Here is a 4,960-nt window from a genome sequence, read left to right on the forward strand (position 1 = left end):
GAGGGGGACTGGGGGGTAGGGTCCGGGGAGTGGGTCTGGGGACACTGTGCATCAGGGCCATGGTGGGTGCTGTGTGCGTGGAGGTGACAGCGCTCTGCGGTGGGGGCAGAGGAGGGGGACCCGTTAAAGAGGAGGAGCTGGCAGCGGCGAGCTGGAGATCCTGCTGTAGGTCACCCTGAAGGGCAGCAGGAGGAAACTCATGGCATTGAAGTTTTTGTGGGGTAGGGGGTCTGTTGGCAGTGTGGGTGGGAGCGCGTTTGGGCTTGGGGAGGAGGCTGCCAGAGCGGCCCTTGGTGCTGAGCTCTCCCGAGTCACCTCTTTACCCTTTCATCCTTGAAGGCCGTCTCGCAGAAGCTCCTGAGATCTCCCGGTGCCTCTCCTCACTGCCTGCGGTGCGGGCCCGGCTTGTGTAACCCTTATGGGGTGTACGGATGGCACCGTGGGCGGGCGAGTGCTGGCCATGTCACCATGGCAGGGTGCAGGACCTCCACTAACTCGGGTAACCGGCTTTTAGATGAGCCAGCGTGCGGAGGAGACCTGTGCTCCTGGCTTGGTGCGGACCTGCTGGGTTCGCTAACGTGCCGCTGAAGTCCTGGTCCTGCTAGTGAGGCGGATTTGTGCTCCGAGCGCTGCACGGGTCTGCGCAGCTGCGACTGGAGGTCCCCGCTGTGCTGAACATCGTGTTCCCCCCCGGGGCCAGCAGCCGCCTGCCTCCGCGCTGGAAGCAAAGGCAAAGCAGTTGCAGTGAATGCGAACGTCCTCCTTCTCTGGGGGAACATCTCTCTTGCCTGCTCCGGCCAGTGGTGGGATTAGGGGAGCGTCCGACCCTCGTGGAGGGCCTGCTGACAGGCGGCTGTGTTTGAGGCATCTCTCCTCGTCCAGCCTACCGGCTCTTGCTGGGGAGCAGGGGTCTGGAGGCTCTCCCTGCGCCCTGGCCCTGTTTGTCTGGGCTGTGGACATAGCCTGGAGGAAGGAGCAGAGGAATGCGGAGCTCGGATCTGCCTCTTCCAGTGGTGGCTCAGTGCAGCTCGAACTTGAGGATTGTTTTTGCCTTTTCATTACCGTCGTCCTTCTCAAAGCTGGGGAGCTGACAGCGCGAGGCTGCAGCTGGCTGAGAGGGGAGAGCAAATCCTGAAATATGCTGTGGGGCCAAAATATGCGTCGTAAAAAGAAAAGTATTGTATGTGTAGGGAGGAGTCGACCCAGAGTCCTCAGAGGCAAAGTTTGCTTGTGTCTTGGGGGTATGGGATGTTGTATCACCTTGAATTTGCTGCTGTACGCACCGGCTCGTTGCACAGCATGAGGAGCCACAGTCAGACTCTGCAGCTTCTGCAGCCTTTCCTGGCTGGGTGATGATATTAAAGGTGCCCAGAGCGACACACGACATTTGAGGTTGATAACATCAGCAGCCAGCAAGATCTTGGGGAGCGTGAGATGTGCTGAGGTTAAGGAACAAAATGCTTCGGGCCACTGTTTTCCTTGCCTGGCTAGTTACTGGGAATAGCGCTCAATAATAGCGGAGGCGTTGGCAGAAGGATAAAAGGACAAGGAAGGGAGAATTGCCTTCCTGAGATAAGATGTTGAGTGCCCACAGCTCAGATGCCTTCGAAGCAGGATTGCAATTAAACCATTAAAACGCCTTTCTGTTTCAATGCAAGTCGAAGTGACTTTTGTGCTTGCTGCCCCTGGAGCTCTCAGCGTGGTGAGAGGCCGGCGAAGAAGATGGTTGAGAGAGATGATTTACCAGCATCGAGGTAGGGGAAATCGTGGTGTGCTGCGGAAGCAGCTCCCTCCTTGGGTTTTTAGGCTCCTTGAACTTTGCCGATGCAGTTTGCATAAGGCGTTTGGAGATGGGGAGGGTGGGAATGTGGCCAAGCTTAGTGCAGGCTCCGTCTCCTCCATGTGACCTGCTGCTGAAAAGCTTTTCAAAGAGGAGCCTTAACTTGTGCTGGTGCTCAGGGAAAGCACCAGTGTGCAGTGGAAGAGCCGGTGGGAGCCCACCAGCGGCCTGTGCCCAGCTTGGACCTGGGGGAGCATCTCAGACGTTGCTGGAGGCACGTCGGCCCCGTGGTGTTGTGAAGAAGTTGGCGTCCTCTTTGCTGTTGGCAGGCTGCGTCGGGGGCACCCAGATTGAGCCCGAGCTGCGCAGCCGGCCTGGGGGATCGCTGATATCTTTGTTTCCTCTCTTGTGGGTGACTCGTTTAAGGTGAAAAAGTGAAACAGCAGGAGGTAAGAGATTAAGAGATTAAATATGATCAACTCTGGATTTAAGTAGGAGCTGACGCAGTCAAGGTGAACGGAGGGGTAGCCTTTCTGCAGAAATGGGGTGGTTTTTCCCCAAGAGCTGGGGGTGCCTGGCTCTGCTGAGGCTCCTTTTTTGCTGCAGTTTATGGGAAATTGGGCTGTCAGCAAAATAACACCAGCTTTGGTCGGAGCGAGGTGGTTCTTTGGCAGGGAGTGGTTTAAAGGCAGAGGTGAGTGATGCTGAGCTTTCTACTTTCTCCAGCGTGCACCTTGATGTTGCTGGGGGGGCGTTTGGAAACGCTGAGGCTTGTGATTCGCCCAGGTTGAGTGAATACGGGTGTGGGGAGGAAGGGAGAGCTCAAGGGCGCAGGTTGTGCTCTTACAGATCCCTCTGTGCTATCACCACTATGTCTGGGCATCTGCTCTTCTGCCTCGCTGGAGACCGTAGCTGCCCTCGACAGCAGTTGCTTTCCGAATCCGCCTCAGCCGCTCGGTGGAGCCTTAAACTCCCGGTCGAGCTGAGCTGTGGGTGCCCTCAAGCAGGCAGGACACATCGGCCATGCTTAGAGATGGGTGGCAAGGCAGGGGGGCTTGTCCCTTTCTGTCACTTCACCCAATCCCCGTTGCTCCTTGTCGTGTGGGGATCACTGTCCAGCGGGCTCCTTCACACCTGGGTGCCGGCAGACAGACAGACAGACGCTCTGCAGACAGATCTGCTTACTCATGCAGCACGCCTGGAGTGTGAAATGGGCTAAAGCCTCGAATTTGCTTTTGGGGAGGTGATCTACATGGCATCTCCGTGCTCCAAGAAGCCGGCAAGCCCATGGCCGGTGTGTTTGGGTTGGTGCTGTGCCCCTGCGGATGCTGGCGCCGGAGGAATCCCGCTGAGGCTGTGCGGCGGGGAATGCTAATGCACAGCGCTGCAGCTTTGCAGTGGTACCGAGCCGGAGCCGCGCCGCTGGCTGGCACCGGGGTGGCTGGAGATGTGAGCAGGGGAAGGCTGGGGAGAGGGGGACAGAGCCCCTGGGGAGCTGCCCTTCCCTGGGGAGGGCTGGACGCCTTCTCCAGAGCATCATTTCTGCTGCTGCTGTTCATTGCAGTTGCCTGCGGAGCCGCTCTCCTGCTGCCTGAGCAGTGTCTGACCTTGCTGCAGTCTGCTGCTTCCCTGCCCCGCGCACAGCCCCTTCCCAGAGCCGGGTTTTCTGCCCCATTTTTCTCAGTCCCGAGTCATCTCGAGTCCCTGCAGCTCTGCCAGGCCGGGTGCTAACAAACCACCTTCCCCCTTCGGTCTGTCAGGGGGACGAGCCTGTCCTTGTTTGCACCGGCAGAGCTCCTCGAGTCGCTTGTTCTTCCTCTTTCTTTATTTTCATCCCTTAGACTGGCTGCTCATAAATCCTCTGCCTTTATGTGCTTGTCCCAGGCAGTGGCCACCACCTCCTCTCCTGGTTGTTTAGCCAGACGCCGTACACTCGACTGTCTTTTGCTTCCTTGCCCAAATCCTTCGTTCTTTTGCTTTCTTGCACTCCCTGCAGTTTTTCCTTCTCATAACGAGATGCCTGGGCCGAGATGAGTTGAAAGGCTCATCCTACTCTGTATGGGCCCTGGGATGGGTCTGGCCTTCCTTGGGGTGCAGGAAAACCCTAAAAAGTGAACACGTTGCTGTGGTTCAGGCTGTCCTACCCTGACCCACGGTGAGAGCAAACCACAAGGGTGTTTTGAGCAGAGGTGATTTACTGGGGGCTGGGAGCAGACAGGTCACTGATGGTGCTGGATTAAATGACAGAATCATAATTATTTCTGTTACAAGTTGCTCTTGGGTTCTGCTCTTCACTTTGGCTTTTTGGAGGGTCTCATTGCTGTCCAGAGGGGAGGCTTGTTCTTGTGACCCAGCACTACTCTGCAAGGCCAGAAGATAACTTAATTAAGTTATTGAACTGGAGAGCAGGGAGAAAGGAGATTTTTGGGGTCTGATGGACACAGGCAGTCTCCAAAACAACGTGCCAGGGTGTGCAGCTTTTGCTTCTCTGTTCTCGTCCTCCTGCAGTCCCATGAGGCAGGCTGGGTTTCCACCCAGAGTTGGGAAAGTAGTTGGATATTCGTTCTCTGCAGTCTTCAGAGGCATCTCTTGATGGAGCGGGGGCCGCCCATCTGAGCAGCGCTGGTTCTCCTGCGAGCCTTGCAGTGCTGGGTGAGAGCCTTCTTCCGATGTGAGCAGCCAGGTCTGGGGCGCGGGAGGTCTGCTGGCAGCAGAAGTGCCGTGTTTTCTTTAGGCCTTTCCCAAAATGCGAGATTATCTTATGCTAGGGACCAGCCTACCACAATACTTTCTTTGGGACCTGAACAGTTTTCACCGTGCTTTCCAGCCCATGCGAATGTTGGAGCCTGTTCTTGTGCTCCCTGCTAGAAGCTGAGGCTGGAATTTTTCACTCTGGAAACCAGCTCTTTGAGGACAGGTTGGAGTTGATCCTTTCGGATAACCAACAGGCTTGACGCAGGACTTTGCAGGTGAGGATCCTCTCCCCGTTGTTCCTCTGAGGAGTCGGTGAGCGCCTCATCCCAGGTTTTTGAGCCGGTGAAGGTGTGGGGCTCGCTGAAGAGCTTTGCTCATGCCTGGCCATGTCTTTTTATCATCAGGAGTTTCCTGCGGGCGATGTTCGCGTTTGCAGAGGGCTTGTTACGTTTCCTGCTGGGCCCTTTGATCAGGGCTGCTTTTCTG

The 4,960-nt window shown here is 56.6% G+C and overlaps 1 protein-coding gene across 3 annotated transcripts in view; it reads left to right on the plus strand.

The window, feature by feature from the left end:
- The first annotated feature begins 322 nt into the window (after positions 1–322).
- AHCYL1 (adenosylhomocysteinase like 1) overlaps positions 323–4,960 on the plus strand; it is a 25,708-nt gene continuing 21,070 nt past the window's right edge. The window contains exon 1 of one of the 3 annotated variants that reach the window (XM_009640464.2): positions 323–1,754. The gene's annotated coding sequence lies outside the window, so the exon portion shown is untranslated. Of the gene's footprint in view, positions 1,755–1,784; positions 2,230–2,277; positions 2,475–4,960 lie in introns of those variants that run through there. The other 2 variants (XM_035895972.1, XM_035895970.1) reach the window with 2 other exon arrangements.

The sequence above is a fragment of the Egretta garzetta genome, unplaced genomic scaffold (genome assembly GCF_000687185.1).
Source record: "Egretta garzetta isolate BGI_Z169 unplaced genomic scaffold, ASM68718v1 scaffold616, whole genome shotgun sequence".
Lineage (NCBI taxonomy): Eukaryota > Metazoa > Chordata > Aves > Pelecaniformes > Ardeidae > Egretta > Egretta garzetta.